Source organism: Plectropomus leopardus, chromosome 13 (assembly GCF_026936395.1).
Source record: "Plectropomus leopardus strain MGB_pleo_1.0 chromosome 13, ASM2693639v1, whole genome shotgun sequence".
In the NCBI taxonomy this organism is placed as follows: Eukaryota; Metazoa; Chordata; class Actinopteri; order Perciformes; family Serranidae; genus Plectropomus; species Plectropomus leopardus.
The window spans coordinates 26,552,425-26,577,142 of record NC_142188.1 but is presented as its reverse complement, the minus strand read 5'-3'; the positions used below and the strand labels follow the sequence as shown (position 1 = coordinate 26,577,142).

The following is a 24,718-nucleotide window of genomic DNA, read 5'->3' as shown; positions in this document are numbered from 1 at the left end:
CTAAAGTGATTAATGACAATACTTCTAGTTAAGTATAAGTTTATCCTTTAATTTAAGCAACTAATTGAGCAACATTAAAGTATTGTAGTTTTTTATCAAGTAACTTCACTTTTATTTGAGCAATATTTCATCCTATGCGTTAGATCGTCTGTTCAGACACGTATGTTGTGTGCTTTTTGCAGGCCTGGCTGGGACAGGTCAAGCTCGTAGGACCACAGTGTTTCCTCAGCAAGCTGGTGAGCGACTGGTCTCATTATCACTGTCTGAGCAGCACGTGCCTGGGACTTATCACCTAAAAGCTAGGAAACATGAGCTGTCAGCAGACCATAGGTTTGCATTTAGTCATTTTTAGCCTGTAATTGGCACCTCAAAGAGGTTGCTGGGGATTACAGATATGAAAGTAATAAGAAGCAGTAACTGAGGATCTCATTTTGGTCTTTTTAACAGTAAAGAATTACATATAATCATGAAAAAGAGATGATTGCCTGGCATTATATAAATAATTGTTTTTGAATTAAACTGGATGCACCTTACATATTTTTTTCTTTGTGGATGGTGGTTAATTTCCCCTAATCTGAAAAAAACAGGTAGTGTGTATATTGTTATTGCTGTGGGTTTTTATGTTAAGATCACTTTTTAACTATAGTTTTTGATCACCACAGCAGGATATCCCAGTAGCAGACATGCTGCTCGCTGCTTACGTCAAGCGCAGTTGTAGTTTGCAGTGGATAGATCACATTAGAACTTCACTGCAATAGCTCAGTAAAGCCATGTTAAAACTAGAGTAATACAATCAATCAATCAGTCATCTCCTGACTTCACAGCACAGGAGAGCTCTGCTGGAATGCTGCTAAGCTGCAGATGTACCAGCCAAATTACTCCAGAGGGGAATTACCAGGCCATAAATCCAGACGTCAGGAGGATGGCTGTAGCCTATTTCACGGTAAAAAAAAATCCATGCAACTTGTTTCCATTACCTTCATAAAGAATGTCTCGCTGTGCAGGGCTCGAACTTATAGCTAAAGACAGATCTAAACATGTTTACATCCAAACACGGCCTCAAATCACGGTGACTTGAGACAAAACATCATGAGAATCTTCTGTCGTCATTCACCATGTCCTGACAAGTCCTTTAAAATGAATGATCTGTTACATGAAAAACTGTGAGAGCAACTAATAATCATCTCCTGCTCATTCATAATCTTCTGTAAATCGGAGGCATGCTGCAGCCTGCAGGTTTTACCTCTCTCTAGAACTAAGCTTAGTTATCATAAAGTGATGTAACATAGACCCATTCAGACCAAACAGTTTTATCCTCAAGTGTTACCTGCGTTTAAAGATTCATCTTCATTACATGTTTGTTATCAGATCTAATGGTTTTAGCAAAACACACCATCCTTTCACCTATTTTATTTGTGCAATTCTCATGTAAGTAGAAGGCAAACAACAGACACACACTCTAGTCAACACGACACAGTAACCACTGGCATCAGATTGTTGGCAGGTACTGGGCTTCATTATTGCTAATTAAGATGTATAAATATGCTGTCTGGCACTTGACTTGTCGTTTGCAATGGGCCATTTTTTTCCATCAAACTCAAAAAGTGCCAAGGTAGACAAGGTGAGGGCACGAGTGCTGGTAGTGATGCTGCAGTGTGTACTCTGTGGGCACATTTCAGCTCAGCTGGCATACATCTGACTGATGCCTCCGGGTGCCAGCAGCTAAACAAGCCCAGGTTTGAGGGGAGCGTGTTGTACATTTGGGCTGAGCTCAGCAAAGTCTGCCAATGTCTTTGAGTGTCTGGCTCTATGGTCTCTCATACAGAGCTCCTTGTTGGGCTGCGCTCTCTGGTCATCTTACAGACGATTGCAGTGGACAGTTTACAGTAGGAGGCATGGCCAGGAGGATGTGACATCACTGCACACTGTACTATTAGAAAGTATTAACCTGTTACAGAAGTGACTCAGGAATCAGTCCACTTGTTGTTTTTGGGCTTAGTGACACATTTCAGAGAATTAACATCACTTTTGCCTGACACCACCTTTAGTTTAGTTGGATGTCATTGGTTACATCTCAGTATTTTAAAGTTAAATAACTAATGCTAAATATTATATTTGAAATGGAAAACTAAAGTGTATACATAAAAGAGGATTTGTTTGATTCAGCTGCGCTAAACCTTTTTGTATATAGTTGCTACCAAACTGTACTGCAAAATGTGAACATGAGTACCCAGATGTCAAGGTAGAAAAGTCTGCCATCCTGACCGGTCTATGCAGGGCAAAAATTTGACAGAAAAATTGGGTTTAGGAGGAACTTTGCCGTTCACTTTGATTTGATTGATTTTGGTGTACAACTTGTCAATGTGTGTGAGTCTAAATGTCAAATAACGCTAATGTCTGAATAACGCTGAGTTCATGGCAAACCTTCAGCACCTCAATTAGGATGTGTTTGGACGCTCTTCTCTGCTTACAGAGATAAGTGACAAGTGTATTTTTTCATTTAAGCTTTCATATAGCTTTGCCTTTTGTTGGATTTTCAGCTTGGTTGTTTCCTCCTTAGCTGAGGACATAAAATAAGCATACAAGTGTGCTCAAAGTAGCATACAACACAAGACACTTTGTCACAGTGATCATAGAGCTGGAATCTTTTGGTACTTGTCACTTTCCATGTGAATACTTTGAGCTCATTGCTTTAATTCTCCAAAAAAGTGACTTTGATTGATTCTTTTTAATCATATTACCCTTTATGACTGTTATCAGGTAGGTTTGCAGAACATTTTTACCCGGTTTAACATGCTGTGCGGGCAGTTAGACAGATGTTGTTTTGTGACTCTCTCCCTGCGTATGTAAATCGGCCGGGGACTGAAGCCAGTGGTCAAGGCCCACTTTATTAAACATTTTCCCTACTTACCTCATTTGGGAAAAGCTGTCAGATGCCATTGCAGATCTCCTGTGCATTTCTCATGGTAATGATGTCTATGGTAGTTATTTGGAAAGCACTAGATTTTGGCTGCCATTAAAGCCATTTGCTGACCACTTGTAGTTTGTGAAAAGAGGAATTGTCTTAAATTTGTTGTGCTTATAGTGATGGAAATATTCTGGTTTCTGAGGTAACACTACGTGTAAATTATGCACAGTGTTTCCCACAGAATGAGGGTGTATATGTAGCAGTAGCTGATGACACTTAGTTTTTTTTTGTCCCTTTTTCATCGCTGTACCCTCTCTAAATTCTGAGGTTTTAGCAAGTCAATGAACACAGCACAGGCAGAGCTCTCCATATTTTTTTATTTTTATTTTTTTACCTCGCAGCAGTTTGTGACTCTGGGGGTTGATAATCTGCTGATCTCTTCAGAGCTGATCAGATCGATGGAAGAAAGGAGCAAGTGAATGCAAACTTTCAGATCCTGCATAATGATCGGTTAAGTTTCACTTTTAATGTGCTGGTCACTCTACTGCTCTGTCTGTTCTCAGAGTGTGCTCTGTGCTCCCAGAGTGTGGTTAAATGAATAATGAAATGATATGTGTATTTCAACAGAACCCCTAATGCACAGTCCAGCTCCAAAAATAGAAAATGCATTTGTGGTGGCAGTTGTTTTAATTGCGGTAGGCCACCACAAATAAATGAATGTATGGAAAACCCTGCATTGAGGAATCTCTAGTGAAGACCCACCAGATCTGAGGCGGATTTAAATATGTGTTCTTACTTAATTTAGATTATTACAAAAAAGGTAGGCCCTGTATACTGTGCCAACCACGGAGGTTATGATTTTCGTCCTTTCGTCTGTTTCTTGTTAGTGTCAGATTTGTTTCTGTGTTAACTAAACAGTGTAGTTTAAGTAGCTTCACCAACACTGACAGCATCAGTGCCCCTCTAGTTTCTACCCTTTACTTTCTACTTACTAGGCATGCCAGTCTGAATACCAGGCAGTAACCAAGTGTGGATGTAAACACGTTCAACCTTTCCTCATCCTGCACATACCACAGTAGGCATTTTTCAGCAAATAACATGATTTCTTACAGCTTGTCTACTTAGAAAAAAATACATGTTTTTTTGTCCTCTATGCAGAAGATTAGTGTAATTCCAATACAAGTGTTAAGTTTGCTATCTTCATTTTGCAATAGCCATGGGTGGTAAGATGTATGCTATGATTTGTATTGTTTAGTTCAGGGTTCTCAAAACACACAACACTACTGTATATTTCTGCGTGTAGTTTAGATTTTGGCTTGCATGTATGTGAATCCTTGCTAATGTGACGAGCACATTACTGTAAATGAGGGTCACCGAACAAAGCTCGTTATTCCTCCGCGGTGACTAATTAGGAAAAAGAACAATTAGCCAATTGACCAATTAATAACAATCCTCTAATCTACAAAAAGTGATCGGCAGGAAAGATCTATTGGTTTTTCTCTGCTGTGAAAAGAGAAGCTCCATGGGCGTTCTGCACCAGACGAGATTTAAAAGGTCTTTAATCTAATTAATCTGAGATAAATAATGGTTTATGCTATTACAAAATTGCTCATAGAGAGGATTACAATACCATAAAATACAAAGTAGTAAGTTTTAATGAAAGGAATTGAATCTTTCTCTTGCCTCGTTCCCTCTCTGTTTTCCCCCTTTTCTCCTTTTTATGTGATCTACATCTACAGTCCCATCAGCACAATTCTGGGTGATAACCATTTTCTATGTGCACATACCAGACATACAGCAATTTCAGTTCTATTCACAGTAATTCCCAATTAATATGACACACTGATAAGATGATATTGTCCTTAAGAGAAATGTAAAGTAAATGTAAGTAAATGTCAATGTTTCAAGATATCTCAGTAGTCTATAACCCACTTTACCTTCATGCAAAAAAAGCAGTTTCTATGCAACTTTTTCAAGTACTGGATGAATTCATGTACACTGTATGCATTTGCTCATCACCAGTTTTACTTAAAAAAAAATCAAATTTTATATAAACCTTATGTTACAGAAAAACAACATGCCTGAGTTCATAATCCTCACTACATGCCTTTTAGCACACTAGTCATGGTTTGTTTTTCAAATATATGTTCTCTGCAAATAATAGTGAAGCATTTCTCCAAACATTTCAGAGTGTGTGACCAATACTGCGCTCTTGGCCATATGGACTATCATCATTAGGACTTTGCCTGTTCTTTTTCCAGCCTCCAGTATGATGGAATGTCTCCACTGTTTTCAAAGTGTCACGTAGCCGCATGAAGACCTATCAAGCCTTGGCTGCTGAGAAGCTTGCTAGCCTCTACGGGCTTCTTTGTAGGGGGGTAAAATGCTCGCAATTTGCAAGTGAGATGAGTTGTCAGGCTTTGGAGACATGCAGGTGGCTCAATTTGTCTCCTTGTTTTGATAAAGCTGAAGCAGAGAGTATTGGCAAAGTATTGGTAAAGCTCTTTGTGAGTTCAGGGAGTGCTGCAATTAATTATGTTGCCCAAGTTTTGACACACGTAACATTATGCTGTCACTCCCGCAGAGAGATGACGTTGATGTCTTTATCCCTTGGACGTAATTGCCGGCTGTCTGTTACTTTTTATGCCAACAGCAAGAGAGAAAGATGGTCAGATACACTGGATATAACTTGAATCAGGCATCGGCAAAACAGTAGTTTAATATACAGTGGAAACATCAAAACAAAGGACTTCTTAACTTGCAAGTGATGCATCAATTTAAGAATTGCAAAGTCTGTGGAAAGACAAACAAATGAGACATTAAAGAAATAACTCTTGACATTTTTATATAAATAAATGTCCGTTTTGGTGCTCTAACATGACACGTTTTAACACAGTTGAGAATCAGCTGCGGTATGAATTGGAGTATTTTTGCATAGAGAAACTTTGGAGTAAGCTTCTGTGAGAAAAATAGAAAACTGACTGGAGTAGTTAGCATCAGGGTTCCCACGGTCATGGAAAACCTGGAAAAGTCATGGAATTTCACAATCACATTTTCAAGGCCTTAAAACTCATGGAATTAGTAAAAATCATTCACAGTTTTAGAATATTTGTAGTGTGTGATGAAATAGTTACAGCAATCTTCCGTGGATAACATAATTAAGAAAATTTAAAATGTTTCTCCTGTAGCTGTCAGCGTATGTTTCTTACCTTTCTCCCCACGTTCCGTCTCTCCCTTCATGTGTGCCTGCAAGCAGAAATGATGTGGCAAATAAATTATACGTCCTCCAAAAGTCATGGAAAAGTTTTGAAATTTTGTCCATGAAAATGTGTGGGAAACTTACAGAAAGTCTGCATAATTGCAGATCAGTAGAAATAGTTTGTTTTCATTTTTAATAACTTAGTCTGAAAAAATATGCTTTTGTTTGGACTGTATTCTGACATGCCTGGTCCGAGGACGAGGAGCTGGGTGTTGAGGAGACAGCAGTCGTCGACAAGTTGTTAGGCTAGGTGGTGGTTCGTCTGGGGGTACGAGTTTGGAACATGCAGTCCCCTCTCCTCGAGCGGTGAACCAGAACCAAGTGGAGTGAGGCTGGCGGGCCACAAGAGCGCCATTGTTCTTCACATTAATCAAACTGAGGAAGGGCAGGTAGCATTTCCCTAGCCCACCCCACATGCACACCCTGCCAACCTCCATGAATGGACTGCTTTTTTAGCTGGCAGCGATTGGCCATCGGAGCTCCGAGAGGATGTGTGTCTGTTTAATTAGTGTGATGAGCTCAGCGGAGTTTATGTGCAGTGTCGGACACCAGGTATTAACCCCTCGAGTTTGACCCTGCGAGGGGGGCGGCCGACCTCAATCTTGACATCTCTTTCTTTCCACTGTTCTCGCTTTCCTTCTCTTCATTAGAAAAAGACAGATTAGACAGGGAAAAGCAGAGTGGGAGAGGGGGAGACTGGTCTCAACCTCGGCCTCAGTTTTTCACCAGCCCCTCTTTGTAGGCTCGCCCTCAGATGAAGAGAATAATTACTGCTATGATACTTCTAATGATGCTGTCATTAGGATGCTGGGTTGTGGTCTGCTGCAGTGCTAAAAGCTGCTCCCTCTCTGCTCTGAACACATGGAGTTTCCCAGAATTTAAAAAAAAGCATTTCGCTCTAATGATATCACATGCGCAGATACAGACATATGTTTGGCTGTGTTATTACTCTGACAGGTTGAAGTGCAATCGAAACTCCTGCCAATGTGACTTAAATCATCTCAGAGTTGTTAAAACGAACCCCCGAGACAAAAGAATTTCTAGATAGTGAAAGACACATTCAAAACCATAATCAGAGCTGTGGTCTCCTCCACTCTGTACCATAAACAGCCATATAAATGACACATAGATCATTCACTGGCAGCTGCCGTACATACGCTTCGGATGAGAGAGTGCGACGTGTTAACATCACCCAGGGGCACTGTTTTCTAATTCATTTAACCACAGCAGTGTTTTCCTAACAGCTTCAGCTGGCAATTAAAAACCATGAAAAGATACGAAAACATTCTTACCATGCCAGACGCACTTTCCACAAAGGTAAAACAACCACTTCAGGCGCAATCAAAGCTTAGGATATCATCCTTTATCGGATTATGCACTTTATTAGTTTAGTGGAACAAACACAAGCACTTGAGGGGCATCTACTTTAGGATTATAATGCCTCTTTTGCTCACAGATGGTTAGTTTATGCAAGGGCAATTGATTAGTAAAACATTTTTTCTGCCTTTCTAGTATTCTGGCTTATGGTGCAGAGAAAGTGACATGGTCAGGAACTCACGTCCAAAAGTTAAAGGGCACTTGGAGGGCACTTCCACTGATGAGTTATGGTAATGATTTAGGAAACTAGTTTGGATTAATTCCATAAATGGTTAATTTGTTAAACCATCTGGCAATCATTTAAAAGCTTTTAGCTCATGCGGTCCCGTCCAGCAAGGGATTTTTATAGGATTACAGCATAAGGACATCCTATAAGCACATTATGCAAGCAAGTGCAATACATGTCGGAGTGAAAGGTAGGGGAAAAAAACTTATTTTTGAACGGAGATTCCCCAAACTCATAGCAAAATTAACTTAAATAATTACATCCTTTCATGTGTTAAACATAGATTTTTCACTTAGTTTTTAGTCAACCAAAACAAGCAAAAGAGGAATCCCAGTTTTCTTTCAAAGAGTGAATCCGGCTCGGGGTTGTATTTATTAATATCACCCCTGCTACTAAGGGAGTGAGGAACAAAGAGCTGGAGTCACAGCATGTCAGCCCTCTATAAGGCAGTGTTTGCTGCACCCCCTCTGAAAACACTTTATTAATTGGATTTAGATATTTGTAAAATGATCTATTTAATGGGATTACCACTCGTATAATGATCTTATTTATGAGGGAAGCAATCCAAGCTTTGGGGCGGGCTGATAATGCATTTCCAGCTCTTTGGCAGTTAATGTTGTGTTACAAGGGAAGATAAAGTTGAAGTCCCATTGTAAATGAATAGGTAAGTTAGCCCAGTGAAATGGAGCTGGTATGGTGGCAGGTCAGACGGGCTTGAGTGGCCGCACTCGCATTCCAGAGGCCTGTCTGGACTGTAGGCTCAGACCTGCTGAACTCCTTACAAGTTCAAGGCAGACGTAAAGAGGGAAGGAGGAGGGGACAGAGAGAGATAGAGTCCCCCCACCTCAGCAGCATAATGGCTCTTTCTTACATCTTTATCCATCCCAATATCTCACTGAAGCTTTTACAGACCCTGTTTCCACTTAAATGCCTGGAGGTAATGTCCTACCTTTTCCTCTCCTCTCCTCTCCTCTTCTCTCCTCTCCAGGAAAATTGATTTAATCTTGTCAACAACAGTATTGGTATCAGAAAAGTATGAGGGTAGAAATGATGTATATACACATATGTCGCGGGTAAAATAACACAAAGAATATTTGCAGTTGTTTATTGTAGCTCTTTAAATGGATGTTTCATGTTTGCCAAGACATTTAAGCTGTTGGATGTTTTCCCTCATGGAGGTTTTAGCTCGTTTTGTATCTTTTCGTGTAGTGTTGAGCAAATAATGCAAAAAAAAAAAAAAAAAAAAAGTATATATGTAAATGCACTTCTTTTCTACAGAGCACAGACTTTAAAACATTACCATTTCAATATAACATTTGATTTATATGTGTTTAAAAAAATAGGTTATAATCTTTTACTTTAAAAGGATGTATTCTCAAATGAGATTATGCTAATAGACTATAATTTGCATAAAACGGGTGGAAATGTTAAACCAGATTAAAAATTCTGAATATTTAAGAGTTTTATCCATGCTGTTAGTCAACAAATATATTCATTCTCCCGCAGAATATTAGAGCCTAAATGTGACATTGTGGAAAAACACAAACTGTGTAGCCGCAGCAATGATCCCCCCCAATGAGTTGGCTTACTTGTTTATTACTAAATATTTACAGTATATAGGAGCATTCCTCATGAATTAAACTATGTTTTTTTTATTTGTCCCATTTGTGCAGCTCAGTCCAGTGTGGTTTTAGAGTCTTTAGAGCATTAGTCTCAGGTGAGGGCCGAGGCACTATGTGAGGCCTGCCACAAAGAGCACCCTCACAACCCTCCATTCAAGACATTAATCTGCAAACAAGTGTTTTTTTGTGTCTCAGAGTCTTATTTTCATCGCCATCAATTTAGTACACAGATTGAAAATGATTCAGGATGTGCTCTCAAGTTTCATGTCACAGCCCCCCCAACTTCTTGTCCTCTCCTTAACCTGCAGCCCCCCCCTTTTTTATTTTTTATTTTTTTTATTTACTGCAAACAGATTAAAAACTAACCCCACAATCCCCATTAGTCCTATATTGTAGACCAAACAATGCACCAGACTACTGTACTTATGTACTTTATACAGCTTGAGTAACAATTAAATCACCAAAATACTAGATACTAAAATACAATTTTTATTGATGTATCTTCCAAGTATTTTCAATTTTGACTTTTTATTTAGTCTATAAAATGTAAAAAAAAAAAAAAAAAGTGAAAAATGCTGACTTTTTCCCAGAACACAAAGTGAAATCTTCAAGTTGTTTCTTTTATCAAACCATAGTCCAAAACCCAAAGACTCTTTATTTATTATCATAAATGACAAAGAAATTCTCACATATCTCACATGCAATCAGCAAATGTTTGAGATTTTTGGCCTGAAAAATGAACAAAATGATTAATTGATCATCAAAATAGTTGGCAATTAATTTTCTTGTGATTCACTAATCATCGCAACTCTACAAAATAATAAGGAATAATGCATAAAATGACAACTAATGTGATCTAAAACAATTTAAGGTTTTTCTTTTTTAAATCACAAAAATAATATGGACATATTTCAGAGGTTTTTTTTACACAGTGCTACATTTTCTTAAAATATAGAAAATACTCTCAAATAAAAACAACCAGTGTATCTCCCAAATTCTAAAAACACAACACTACAAACTAATCATATCATTTTTTTAAAAAAATACTATATTTATAATCAAATATGCTATATTTAGGGAACATAAAACAGTGTTTTTTTATTTTTTTATATATGAAAGGCAAAAGGTAAAAATTCACACACACATTAAGCATACACATGCCCCCCCCCCTACACACACACGCATCACCATTGTCAGCTCTGTACCTGCAAAAACTTATTTCCTTTCCTTTGAAACAATCTAATCTGGCAAATTAAAAAGGAGAGCGAGACGGTCTGTTAATTCAAATAAAATCCACCCACTAAGAAGCTATTAATTGGTTGTATAAAATATTCAGCATTCCTCTCAGCCCATTTTAATAGCATATTGAAAATTAATAGTTTGCCATTTTGGAATTAATGGACTATTGCTCAGGTTTCTTGTTAATATTAGTACAGTATATTGCCCTAAGAACATCATATTAACAGTGCAAGCTAGAGATCAACAACAGTTTAGGTATGATGATTTTTAAGATGCGTATTAGGCATCTTGCTACAGGTCCTGAGATAAAAACAATGACTCCTTTAAAGGTGAGGAACTACAGACTTGTAATGTTAAGGATATGATATATTTATTTGTACAGTTAAATAATAGATGCACATTTTTGTTTGTTTGTTTTATTTGTTTATTCTACAACATGTGTAGTTATAGGAAAATGGAGCCGTAAACAGCTGATAACCTTAGCTGCCTTGTGTGAGCCCACCCCTGCAGTGAATCAAATGTGTAACAGCACTGCAGCCCTTGTTTGTCATGTACAGCACACTGCCCCTTGTGGTGTAGCACAAACGGAGATTGAGATTGTGACTTGGCAGCAAGATCCTCTCTTTGCCCTGAGGCTTACACATTTGTACTCTCATTTATTTATTGGTTTATTTGAATAGCTCTGCTATTGTAAACTTTGGATACGTTCTTATTTTCATTTTGTCTCACTATAATACAGTCCAGAGCGATATTTCTTCCATCTGGCAGCGGCCCTTTCTGTTACAGCTTTTCAGCATTACCGTTCGGAGTTAAAAATTATCATTACAATATGTTATGCAAAAGAATCCTTCTCATAATAGCTGGGTCAAGAAGACCCTGTATTAAATTAGTGTGAAAACTTGACATCCCTCTTCCGCCTCATTGTAAATTTGTGAGGCTTTAATCGACTGCAGATGTCTGTGTGTCCTTTCTTCTTTATCAAGGAGTTATTACTTTCTAAATAATTGCTCTTACTCTTAATGTATATGTGAACCCTGCCTATTTGACCTGTGCTCAATTTCTTTAATTGAAGCAAACATATTAGACATATTTGCTATATTATGTGTGTTTTGAAGTTCCAATTTTGTTGATATAGATTTATGAAGTGTTGGCGACTGAGGTCACTGGCCTATTAGAGATTTATGAAATGCCCATGAGGCACCATTATTCAAGCTCAATAAATCATGCCAACCACTTTTTATTATGGTACAATGTGCCATAAGCCTGATCTAATGCATCTCTTGGCTCCAACTCAGAAGTGATATGCAGTTTTTTTTTCTATTTAGGATGATTCAGGTCATCTGCTTGGAAGCTATCATTTGTTAGAGCAGAGTCATCATGAAATCCATTTTTGGTTTTACTCATTTATTCAGAAAGCATTTATTTTTTCCTAATCTTTTGCACTGACTGGTGGTAGCCATCTGAGAAGTCACTAATGATACAGCTGCTGTAAACATTATAGCCCCTCAAGCTTTTTTATTTCAAACGCTGCTGCATAAGAACTGAATCATTGTCAAGAAGAGCGTTGTCCAAACATCCTGCTGGCAGTTTTCCTGATATCTATTGAATGGGAATATCACAATGTACAGAATAATTGTAGATGATTCACATAGAAAAAGGTAGTGCTGTTAAAGTGAATGTTCGTGTAAGGCATGTGTCTCAACAGGGTTATAGTCTTAAGGTTAACGGGGGCTGTAGATGTGAGGTGTAAAGGATGTGGATCAGTTTTTTATCACTTGCACAGACTTATAATGTAGGTTTCTTTCATTGGGAGCGGTGGGCGTAAGTGTTGTGTTCTGGTGGGCAGAGACAGTTAATGTCCCAGATCTACAGTATGAATAAAGTCATATTGTGAAGTGTGTGGGCTGATATGCTTGGCAGTCAACCCTGACAAGTAGATTAGCTCTTACTGGGCCACCTCTGAATGGCATGCACACGACTCAAGCGTTTCCAGTCACAACGCTACATATCAAACATCTAACGCCCAGCAACACAGATGAAAGAACATCAAAACATGAAAAAAAAAAACCTGCTGTATGTTATGTGGCTTCTCCACAGCTGCAATGGTTAACAGGAGTCAAAAATTGGCATGTCTAAAAAGTGGGATAATGATTATAAATGTGACAGGCTGAAAAGTAATTACAATTGTCTCACTGTGTTTTCCAATAATGCCTCTAACATTTCTATAAAACTCATTTAAATCTTCCACAAGTCCAAAATTCAGTCTTGCTCTAAAGCCATTTGGCACATTTTTCTTCAGTTTACATTTAGAGAGGATTAGCTGAAGAGCTGAAAATAATCATGCCAGATGTCTGCTACAGCGAGAAAGCTGCCTCCCCGGTGGGCATTTGATTTTATTGAGTTTTTATCAATCTTAAGTGAATACACTCTGGGATCCTCATAAAGCACGGCCTCATGTTGTGAAGTCATGTACACAAACTGAATATCATGTCACATTTTACAATAACAGTAAAAAAAGAGGAAAGAAAAAAAAAACAAACACACCCTTTTGCTCATGTGAATGTGTGAGGAGGAGTTCAAACAGTCAGCAACAGTCTGTTTATAGCCAAGTTAAACAGACAACACATAGCTTAACTGGGCAGACTGGTGGAACAAACAGCATTATAAATAAGCCAAATTCAATGACAGGTTTAAACGCTAAACCACATCTGTACACTTTATAAAAGCCATGGTAAATGTCACTGTCTTTAAAAACGTGTCTGAAAATTCAGCTGTCAGTCACACTGAGTCATTAAAGTTCCTGAGATGATGAGCAAATGGAATTAAGGATTATGAGAATTTTGGGATTACTACATTTTTGGTGTTGTGTGGAATAGACAATGGAAATAATGATTAAAGAATAGATAGATAAATAGAAGTAAAGGCCGATGTCATTTGCCACGGCCTGTCCTACATATTTCATGGTCTTCCTTTGAGACTGGGGCAGTGTTTGTTGGATTTGTTTTTTAGCTTTAATGAGCTCCACTGGAATGCAGTGTCTCCCACATGTCTTGCGGAGGGCGGGGCCATCTTATTGCTGCCACATGTTGGGCTCCTAGTGACTCTTCCAGGCTTGTGTGGTCAGCCAGTTCAAAGAGCCCAGGCTCATTTGTTATACAACTTTATGTAACAACGAGCCGATGCCTCAGCGTGTCTGAAGAGGCAACAAAGGAATGCCGCCATTCTTTCTTTGTCCTAACTGGCTCTGCCCAGAGAGACTTTCAGATCATCTGTTTCTCTAATTAGCATGTTTGCCGGACAATATGGGGTATTGTACTTCAACATGATGCAGAAATCCTTTATTTGAGCGTGCTCAGTGTTTGAACTCTTGACAGTAATGTTTGTTGGATGGTTATGGTGCACGGTAGTAGTTGATCACTGTCATTGCCAGAGTGGTGCGCCGTGCCACATATGGCAACAATCTGACATGGTAATCCAGTCTTGAGGTTATGAGTGACTAGGTGTGGGCTCCCCGGATCAGACCGACTTCATCAATTCTTCTGTTAGCCATTTCTGTGCAGGAGTCGGCGGCAGAGCCCCTGCTGGTGGTTGACAGGACATCTCAGCAGGAGCACAAACTTGGGCCTCACTAAATTCCCCCCATGCCGTTTTTATGTATTTTAAAGTAACATTTTCACTTGTTATGAGAAAGAGAAGAATGATGGAGGAAAGCTACATGTCAATTTAGGTTCCCGCTGTATTCCTGCAGCACTGACTTTTACCCAAACTGGCTATCATCTACTTTGTTCTAAACCCCCCACTTACACCCTAATCAAACTCATGTTCATTTGTTAAAGTGGACCAAATTACAGAGGGCCTTGACCACCCTATACCACATACTTACTGCAAATAACCTGTTTTTCCCTTTTCACACATCAATTCCCCAGGGATGTTTTCAGCTTCACTAGACTTGTGAGTCTTCGGGGACCAGGTCCACTGCATGTGCTGGCTGGTAGGCCATTTGCAATAATCTCCTTTTTACCGTTTAGAGGCTAATTATGTAACATTACACCTGCCTCCCTGAGCCTTGGCTCTGGCATAGTGCAGAATGAGTTGCTTTTTCCCCCCACCACTCATAGGGGTGGTTAGAGTTTCTTAATGAGATTAGCCCAAAGCTGAAATCTGCTTTGTGTCCCTTGCTATATGGCGAGATACTGGATCAGCGGAATCAAAGCTAAGAGGGGGAATCATTGGAAGATGCAGGCAGCCGACCTCGTTTTTGTCTCCCCACCAACCCCCCTGCGTGTGACTTGGACGGGATTCGTCGCTATCACACATGACATTGTGTGCGAGCTTTGCATAGGAAATATCTTTGTCTCACTGCGATGTTTGCTTGCTTCAATGTTTTCGTGCTTTTCCTTTATCTTGCTGTCCAGTTCATATTTGCTGTTGGATCAAACTTCTCAATAGTCATTGTCAGAATTGAGGACAGATGGGTTGAATATTGAACAAAATAAAAGAAGAGCTTTTCCACCAGTCTGGGATATAAACTTGTCTAGCTGTGGTTGCTGTACTACTGTCTTTTTGCCTTTATTGACTTAAAATATCTTGTATTTAACCACAACTTCTAGGGCCGAGCCTAAACTCGTATTTGTCAGGAAGACCATAATGTGCGAGACAGATCTATATAAAGACAGAGCTACACCACCCACGACAGCCCATCTACAATGGGAGCCTTTCTTCCTCTAATTTATTGGGACCCTAATGTCCTTGTGACTTTCAACTCAGACAAAAGATGAAAAACCAACAATGGAGCCCGCAAAGAATAACACACGTCCACACACTTACTCACGCATGCACATACTGTACACGCACACACACTCATGCACAGTGATGTATGCAAGTGCACAAAACAACTCCAGCTGAGAATTCCCAGAGTGAAAGCAAATTCTCACTGAATGCTGCGAGAGATAACATGTAAATATTTTGCCCACTTGCTCCGAATATGATGTTGATTAAGAGAGTAAAGGTTAAGGTTAGGGAAGGGGCAAGGATTAGTAGTATGGACTGCGTCTAGGGTTACCATAACAGCCTGGCTGCTGGGACTAGTAATAACAACAGAAGTAATAATAATCACAGACTAATTGATTGAACCCCGTGGCTTCCTTGCAAGAGTCATATTTGTAAAGCTTAAAGCCTCCCTTATAGTGGCTAAAATAATGCATCAGTTGCCGGTATTGCTTTCAAGTGAGTCTAATTTATTTATTTATTTAAGAAGCACTTTTTCCCCAGTCATTTAATCATATCTATAAAAATATGTTATTTAATTCTTTACTTATGAATTTCCACTTCTGCTATTATATTTACCTATCTATAATTTTGATACGGAGCATTCTGGGTTCTCTGTATGAGATCCTATCACTGCATTGTAGTTTGTTGAATTTACAAAGAAGCCTAGAAGCCCTGAAGCTATATACTGCTACAGAGAGCTATTTGCTCTGCGTCAGCGGAGTATCCTGTCATGGAGAGAAAATCCCGTTTGAAGTATGGCCCCCGTCTTTCACACTGACGATAATGCTCCTGGCTTTATCATGTCCTCCGTGCAAAGCCCATGTCTTCTCTTTTGTCCGGCTCCCTCTCCCCCACTCCTGCACACCCCCTGGCTTTCCTCTTTTGTGTCACTCTCTGTCACATTGCTACCCGTTCACAGTGAGGAGAAGCAGTCCAAACCTTATCCCCCCTTGAGGCATGCTGGGAAGTGTAGTCAAGAGTGTGGGGATTGTTGGTTCAGTTTTGGGGACTTTGCTGATATCAGCAACTTAAAACTGATCAATGCTCTAAAGCAGTTTACATTTCCTCTGAAAGTAAATGGCTAAATTTGTAATGTATCTTATAAGTAAATGCCTCATGAAATTTACATAGCCCATCCTTTGCTGTAAGCACACTATTATAGATATTGAATAAAAACGTGTCTTTTGATTTTATTTATAAGGTTTTATAGCTGAATAAATTCTAAGGTAAATACTTAGCATTTTAAATTAGATACATTATTAGTATTCATTCTGCTCTAGCTAAATCCACCGCTTAAATGCAAATGCACTGCAGTCTTTTCCATCCATGGCTTTGTTGGCCTCTCAGAAACCTTAAGCCGGTATCTTAAATAGGGGCCTCTCATGGCATATGCATGTGCAGTATCTTATCTGGTGAATATCACAATCATTCTCTAGGACATCAAATATTTAAACAGGCCAAACAAACAAGAGACAGGAGGGAGGGCATGGAAACAAGCCCTTTGTGGGCCCTGTGTGAAAACAATAAATGTGCTACCAGCCCGCAATATTTTCATATTCAATGACTCTGTATGATCCATATGATCCCAACATAAAGAGGGTCTGTGAACCCTCTCTCTTAAACTGTAGCAGGCATATATTACCAGGCTTAGAGCTTGGCAAGCTCCGTATCCCAAAATAGATTTCAACAATACTCTATGAGGATGCATTAAATAAATCTCTGCTCAGCTAATCCGTGGAACAGTTCACATTTTCGAGAGAGACACTCCGGTAGGACAAAAGCGCCGCTCTGCTCGCCGCGCCTTCATCTAGGGACAGACACACATAAAGAGAGATATTTAGAGAGAGGGGAGGGGATTGTGGGGGGGGGTAAGAAATCCTCCACTAATGTGACAGAGAACCCCCCCCCCCCCCCAAAAAAAAAGAAATCATCATTGTGTGCTCTTGCACTGCAAAGCAGATTCTGTATCACTCTATATTTTCTCTTTTTTTCTCGAGCAAGTGCAATAACTTAATCTTAAAGGCAAAACGTGGACATGAGGGCCATTTCGAAACATGTTGTAGATAAATGTTAATCACATTAGCATTTCCCAGACTTCCGTAAATCTCCATAAATAGCATGCTGAGGTTGATCCCTCTTTTTTGCCCATTGAGGCAAAATTACAGTTGATGAATTGCTTTTGCCATGCATGTAGGCTAATGAAAGCTTTGCTCCTGGGCCTTCCTTAACAAAGGCTCATAATTTTTCCACTTTCCACTAAAATAAGAACCTGTTCCACTTTTAATTAATAGTTTTAGCCTCTCCTATTCAGGAGTGTATGCATAGTTTCAAATTAATTTTTTTAGGTGAGGCTTGGTTATTAATACTCAAGAAACAAGCCCTTTTGTGTTAAAGTAACAGGGAGGTAATGTTAGCCTGCAGGTCTATAAAGAATTTCCTCTCATGTCACCTAACTGCTTAACACAACTCATGACTCTGCTGCAAGACTAAAACATTTCATGACAGGTGGCCATTTAATTCACTTGAAGTCACCACTTGCACATTTGTTCGATGAGCTGCAGCGCGACTGAAGATACTTATGTAAGCACTTGGGATTAACCTGTCCTGATTTTGTGTTTGTGTAAACCAGAGCCACGAGCCAACGCTTAAAGAATATGAAAGCAGAAATCAATCAAACTGAGGCATTTTTAGTAAATGCCCTCGCACAGATTCCTCTTTTTAATTGCCATCAACAATTATGAATGGCTTCCATATTGTTTATGTGTTGCTTCAGAATGAGTTACCTCTGTTAATGGAAGTATTAGGTTAATAAGCAGCAATTAGCATGCATTAGAGTGCATGCCACACATAATAAGTACTTGGGTATGATTACTCAGACAGCTCGATGTTTGAGAGAGCAAATAGCCTCACCTAGCCATATGTGGTTATGGGACACTCACTATCCCATGACAGATCTAAGTGAGGCGCTTTTGACATCTAACTCCGACAGTATCCTCTCACAGCAGTAATTTATTATTACTGTCATAATCACACGTCTCCTGCTGAAAGGCAACATATTTCTTTGTATTATGAACATATCTGGAAATATTGTGACATTCTGTCGCCCCTCTGCTTTTAACTGCTTGTCTAAGTTGCCAAACAGCAATCCCGTCATTGTGTTTAAATCATTTCATGTCATAATATTGAGAATAGCTCCCTTTGCACAAGAGAATATCTGCAGCTTTTATGTGTTCCTTGATAATGACAGCAAATAGCACTTGTATTCTTTACCGCTGATAAGAAAGCAAAAAGCAATAGAGGAGATTTTCTGGTGAGAATCCGTTCCCTCTTTGTACCTGTGGCTTAAGCTCAAAGGTGGGCGATCCATATGGCAATTTTGTATTTGTATTTCCAGGCTGTCACAAAGAATCGGCCCTGACATAGAGCAGATGCAGCAAACCGGAGCGGTAGCTGCAGTTAAGCACTGTGGGTGATTTCATACCAATTAGTGCAAATCATGGAGTACTTAAGATTATTGCCCAGTGAGTTTAACAACACTTTGACACCTCCTCTGAAACTGACCCCTGTTGAGTTTATTTTTCCCCATAGATTTTGGACTTCTTTACAGGACGTAAAGGTAATTCATCCAGGCTGGGACTTTTCATTTCAGCAGCTTGAGTCTTTTTTTTTTTTTTTTTTAAATATGGCCTCCGGTGACAAATCTGGGTTCCATCTAAGGTCAGGCCGGTCCCCCTCATTTGTAGTGAGGGAAGGGGCGTCTGGGCTGGGGACAAACTAACAGCCCCTTTCTGCTGCCCCCTCATCTCGGGGCTTTAGCTGAACTGCTCTGGCATGAAGTAGAAGCTGCCGTCTCCATGGTGACAAGTCACTTCAGCTCCACCAGCTTTACCCAGCACGATCAGGCTGTGAATTGACTGGCTTTTAAAAAAAAAAAGAAAAAACATTGAGAGAAAATATACCGTTTCATTCCTCTCCCCATTATGTCGGCTGGTGAAAAACAGCCCTAATATGGTGCATTGGCTGCTAACACGAATAATGGCTGGAGAATATGCGCTGAATAGCTGTTCGGCTGGTGAAAAGCTAATGGAGGGAGTCTTTGGCAGTGTGTGTCTCATTGAGGAGAGAGAGAGAGAGAGGCGGTCCCAGAGGTATGGATGGGGCTGCTGTGATAGTTGTGAACTCTCCCAGTGTTTATGTGTCAGCCAACAGCCTCCGGAAGGAGACTGGAGACATTCTCCACACCGTCTTGCAGACAAGAACTGGTCCCTTCAATTAAATGAGTTAATTTGAAACCATAAGCTTGTCCTTAATTAAGAAGAGCTTAGACATCTCCTGAAATGAAATATCTGAAATGAGCTATATTGACGACATATTATTCCCTTTGTTCAGATGTTGGGTTCCCCATCCTCCTCCATTAGCTGAGATTGTCCATATGCAGGGCTCAGTTCATGCAAGACACAGATAAATGCCAAAGAGAGCCATAACCTCAGCAAAATGTGTATCATTTCGAAGGAAGTCTCAATTTCAAAGTAGATCCATTGTGGACTCCCACCATGTCTCCTCTCACACCGTATTCCCCGTCTGCCTGACTCTGTGCATCCCTCGTGCCAGAGAGAGGAGGATGAGAGAGGAGGAGAGGGAGAGAGGGAGAGAGATTGTGGCATTAAGTAAATAATTTGTATGATAATTCATTACAGCGCAGTCTTTTTCAACTTTAATTGGTCTAAATGAAGAGACATTTCACACCATTTAGATAAAAAAGAAAAAGGAGGCCAGCATAATGAAAAGGGGCCTGCCTATCGGACTTCAGAGGTTTGCTCTAAATGAAAATGTAATTGCAGGCGGAATGGTACAAGAGGAGAGACCCGCGCTGCAGATCCGGGGGTATCTTCAGACAGCCGAGCAAAAGCTAATGACTGAGCAATTTGGAACATTTACTCACCCCAAAGACTCTCATTAAGTCAATCACAGGCTTAGCCGAGACCCACTCGCAGCGTCGGAGCCGGCCCCGCATTTATTCCAACATCAATCAGGAGGGGCCGGCTTCTTCTTCTTTCAGAAGCCATGAAAAACGCCCAAGTAATTTATTCGGGATCTTTGAGAGGATAATGGCCAATTATTTGTTTATAACACTGGTTAAATTTTCATTAGGCAGATTAATGGAATATCATGTACTGTCAACACTGGACTGAGGGGTGGTGTGTCAGAGATAAACGGCCAAACAGATGATGTCGCTCTGTTAGTAAATTGGTTTTTCTGCAGCCCTTTTCCTCCATATGAAAATTTAAAGGTGGACAAGGCACTGGGGGTTGAAGCTGTCTCCAACAGGAGTGGAGGCTGAGAGACGCAGAGGGGCGGACGTTGTGATGAACTTCATCCAGCTGCACGTTGTTTTGTTCTTAATGTTTGGCTGCAATGTAAAATTCCAGCATTAGCCTGTTTAAATGTTAAATATTCTACAAAGTTTGACTGTGTGCAGGCTCTCCGCATATTTATTCACATTCACTTCCTCCCTGACCCTCAAATTACCTATTCTATCAATCATGCACAATCCATAGCCAATCTCTGGGAAACATATTTCATACAGGCACTATTTGAAATGATAATTCTGGTGGGTTTTTAGAAGCTAACTTTTTTAATGAACAGAAAGAGCTACTTTTGGCAGTGACTGTGGGTGATAGCTTAATCTGACATTATGCAGGCAACACAAGATACCTGTAAGTGACAGTTAAGAGTGAAATGACAACTACAAGGCAGGCAGGCTGGTGATTTGCTGACCCCATATGATGTTTAAAGTTGATATAAAGCAGTTTGAACCTTAAGTTGTGCTTTCACAGACCCCCACCTGAAAGTGGTCGGGGAATTGTCATTTTGAGCGTTGCATATTTGGGCTTCAAATAACCTCCCTTTTCCCCCAAACGCAGGGTTTTGAGAATCGAGATAAAATATGGCATATCAAATCTTAATATGCACGCTTCACCCACTAGTGTGCAAATGATGCATCGCGGGTTCACATTCCCAGATTTATGGAACCAGAATTTTAATGACTGTTTTTTTTTTTTTTAACTGACATGTAGTTTAGGAGACAGAATTTTTTGTGAAAGCTGATGGTGGCTTTCTAAAAATATATTCTACTGTAAGACTTCAATAGCTTGGATCTCATGAATCTGTTACATCTGTTATACCCACATTACATTATGATTACATACATTTCAAAGAATTCAGCCATCATTTCTCTCCATAAACCTTTGTGTCCTGGATGTGAGTTAATTTGGACCCCTGGATCACAATCTGCCAACCTTAGGGCACCCAAAGTGCCTACTAGCTCCCCTATCAAAACAATCATCAGCTGAAGGAGGTTATCATTGGGCTGGGCTATCTGTCACCCGGCCACCGGCAGTCAGCGGGACACAAGGGCCATTTAATTAGGCCTACTGCTCCTCTCTGGTGTGAAAGACTCTCAGGCCCCTTTGATTCCCCGCTGCTCTCCCAGCAGGAAGTGGTTGGTGATAATTGACACAGGATTTCCTTGTTAACCAGCGGCAGACTCTGTGGATTAAAGTGACAGAGATCTCCAGAAGAAAGTGGGGAGTAGATAAGGGGGAGGGGAGGAGGTGCAGTTGGGGGAGTGGTGGGGGCAGCAGCTATTTACCACTCTTGAGAAACCAGGGAGGAAATAGCAATATCAGACTGGTGCGCGGTCCTGCCGCGAGATGTAGCTCCCACTTATCTTAGCCATTTCAGCTTGGCTGATCAAAGATTGGCTTTCCTTAAATAACCTGGGCCCAAGGTTGAGTACATGCTTCCACGCCACGGGTTTTTTTGGCAAATTATCAGTCTTTTCCAATCCCCCCCTATAAAGCTGCATGGCTGTTTGTGGAGGACTAGAGAGATAATCTCATTTCATTTGTACAATTATACACTATCATGGAATAAAAGCATATTTGCAAATGACGTAATTTCCCGCTTTGTACCAACTGGGTCACAAGCCTTGACAAAAGCATTATCATGCAGACAGGAGAGGTACCCAGTCGGCTGTAGGGCAAAGATGGAGCTTTCAGAGGATGTAATCCACTTTATTTATTTCTAGATTTCCTTTCTGCTCATCCAACAACTACACAGCTTACCAACAGACATTTTACAAGTGTTCATTGGAAGGTTTTAACAGCTCATCTAGAGATAAAAGAAGAAGGAGCTACTGTACTCTTCACTTTCCAAGAGTCTTTCCTTACCATTGTATCTAACATAGGACAATGTAACTTACAGCACACAGCAGTGACGGCTTCCGCCTGGACTTTTTTTTAAAGTCATACACTTTGTAAACTTTTTAAACAATGATTCTGTCACTGGAAATAGCTTTTCTTAAATTTAGCTTTGCGGTCATTATAAAAAAAAAATTAAAAAAGAAAAGAAAATGAGGCTGCATGACATATTTATTCATACACCTGACAAGACACCTCACTCCTTAAATACCCAAGCTGCCCAGGATGACCCAAACGTGGTGTAAAACGTCATCTGGTCACTTTCAAGTGCTTACTGATAACTGAATGGGGTGATGGCAAGCTTCCAGCAGTAGGACTGGGTCAAAACCAGGTCCATCATATAAATCAAAAGAGAAATTCCATTCTCTCTCATCCCCCAGCCAATACATGCATGCAGCTGTGGATATGTGAGAGGAAGAAAAAAGGAAGCTGTTGCTTTATTACAGCAATAATGCCTGAGAGAGTGATCCTTGCTGTGATTATGTCAGATAATGATGGTGATGTTCCAAGTACTTTTAGCATCAGACAGCGTACCGAAATTGTGTAGAATATTATTTCATTTATGATAGCTTATGTAACAACTCCCAGTACACATAGCTCCTTTAGTATATTTTAAAGGCAATGGGTCAAGGAAGACAAACATGAACAAGTCTTAAAAGCTTAAACCACAAGTTAGCCCAACAGCTAATGAATTAATCATGATTTGGCCTGATTTAAGGCCCCATAAATAATGTTTGAAGGTCTATGTGACCAATCAGTAGCAGTAAGTGGTCTGAAGTCAAAAAGAACAATAAAATTACAGCTTCTTCATGTGTGTATACTACATATAGTATAGTATAATATAGTATAGTTTATTATGGTACCATTACCGTATGAGATGTAGCTTAAACCCTGGTCAAAAAGTCAGGTTGTACTTTTTAACTTTCTTGCTTGTCAGAGGCTTGAGGTTTTCTTTAAATGCAATAAGTGCCAATCTGTGCAGATCTTCGTTTAACTAGTTCAACTTGGCTGTTTCTTCCTTTACTTTTCATCTTTTGCAATATTCAAAACTGATTCAATGACATCTGCACTAGTGATATGTAAAGGTGACCGAATTCCTAAACATTTCAATGTTGAGCAAAACCACTTTTCTAAAAAAAAAAAAAAAGTCCGTTTAATTTTATTCTATATTTTCAGCACTTTACCATTCTGTAAAACAGTCCTTACCAATGGAGATGTGAAGCTGTTATATTAAAAACACCAGACTCCATTGGAAAAATAAATAAAAAAACAATTCGCTGCTGCGTCTGTCACTCCCCTAACCTGTACTTTGCTGTGTAGACCATAGAGTTACCAGACAGTTGATACCAAATGGGTTTTCATCCCCTATGACTACTTTGCCATTAACACAATTGGCAATTTTGAAACTTTTTTTTTTTTTTTTTTACATTTTAGCAACACTGTGGTTAAGGTATGGTTTTGCTAAAGCACAAAAAAAACACTGAGTTATAGCTAGGAAAAGATCAGGTTTTGCCTTAAAACAACTGCATTTAGTGTCACAATCATGGCTGGGAACGCAGTCGACAAACTTTGCAGCCATCTTGCTTAGGTCACACATCATGCACCATCACCTTCTCCTCCGCATGACAAAGTCAGCTCATATATGTGTAATTACAACTACTTCACTTTAGGAACATTGATATGAAACGTACAAATGCAGTGAGAGACTGATTCCAGCAATTGACAGTTTGGCCTTGCTGCCATCAGGGCCACAGTATCATGGATCAGTGCAGTTATTCATCGTCATTCAGAATGTTTCTTACATGCCAGTGATTAACATTAAACGTTGGTGTGAAGTATGACCTAAGAGTGAGACAGGCAAGGTTAAGTTACCAACATTTTGTCTTGTTGTATGTGGTGTTTTTCATCTATACTTCTACAGACATAAATAACTTCACAAAGTTATCTGCTTTGCAAAGTATTATTCAGCTGCATTTTAACCAAAAAACATCCCAAACCTTGTGTAGAAATGTCTTTAAAGCGCTCTCTAGAAAGCTCCTAATCCAGAGTTGATTC

The 24,718-nt window shown here is 39.7% G+C and overlaps 1 long non-coding RNA gene across 2 annotated transcripts in view; it reads left to right on the top strand.

The window, feature by feature from the left end:
• The window catches only part of LOC148187733 (uncharacterized), a 96,015-nt gene that overhangs the window by 1,430 nt on the left and 69,867 nt on the right, over nucleotides 1-24,718 (top strand). For both annotated transcript variants that reach the window (XR_015778456.1, XR_015778455.1), the window contains exons 2-3: nucleotides 183-236; nucleotides 825-943. This is a non-coding gene — a long non-coding RNA (uncharacterized LOC148187733). The remainder of the gene's footprint in view (nucleotides 1-182; nucleotides 237-824; nucleotides 944-24,718) is intronic.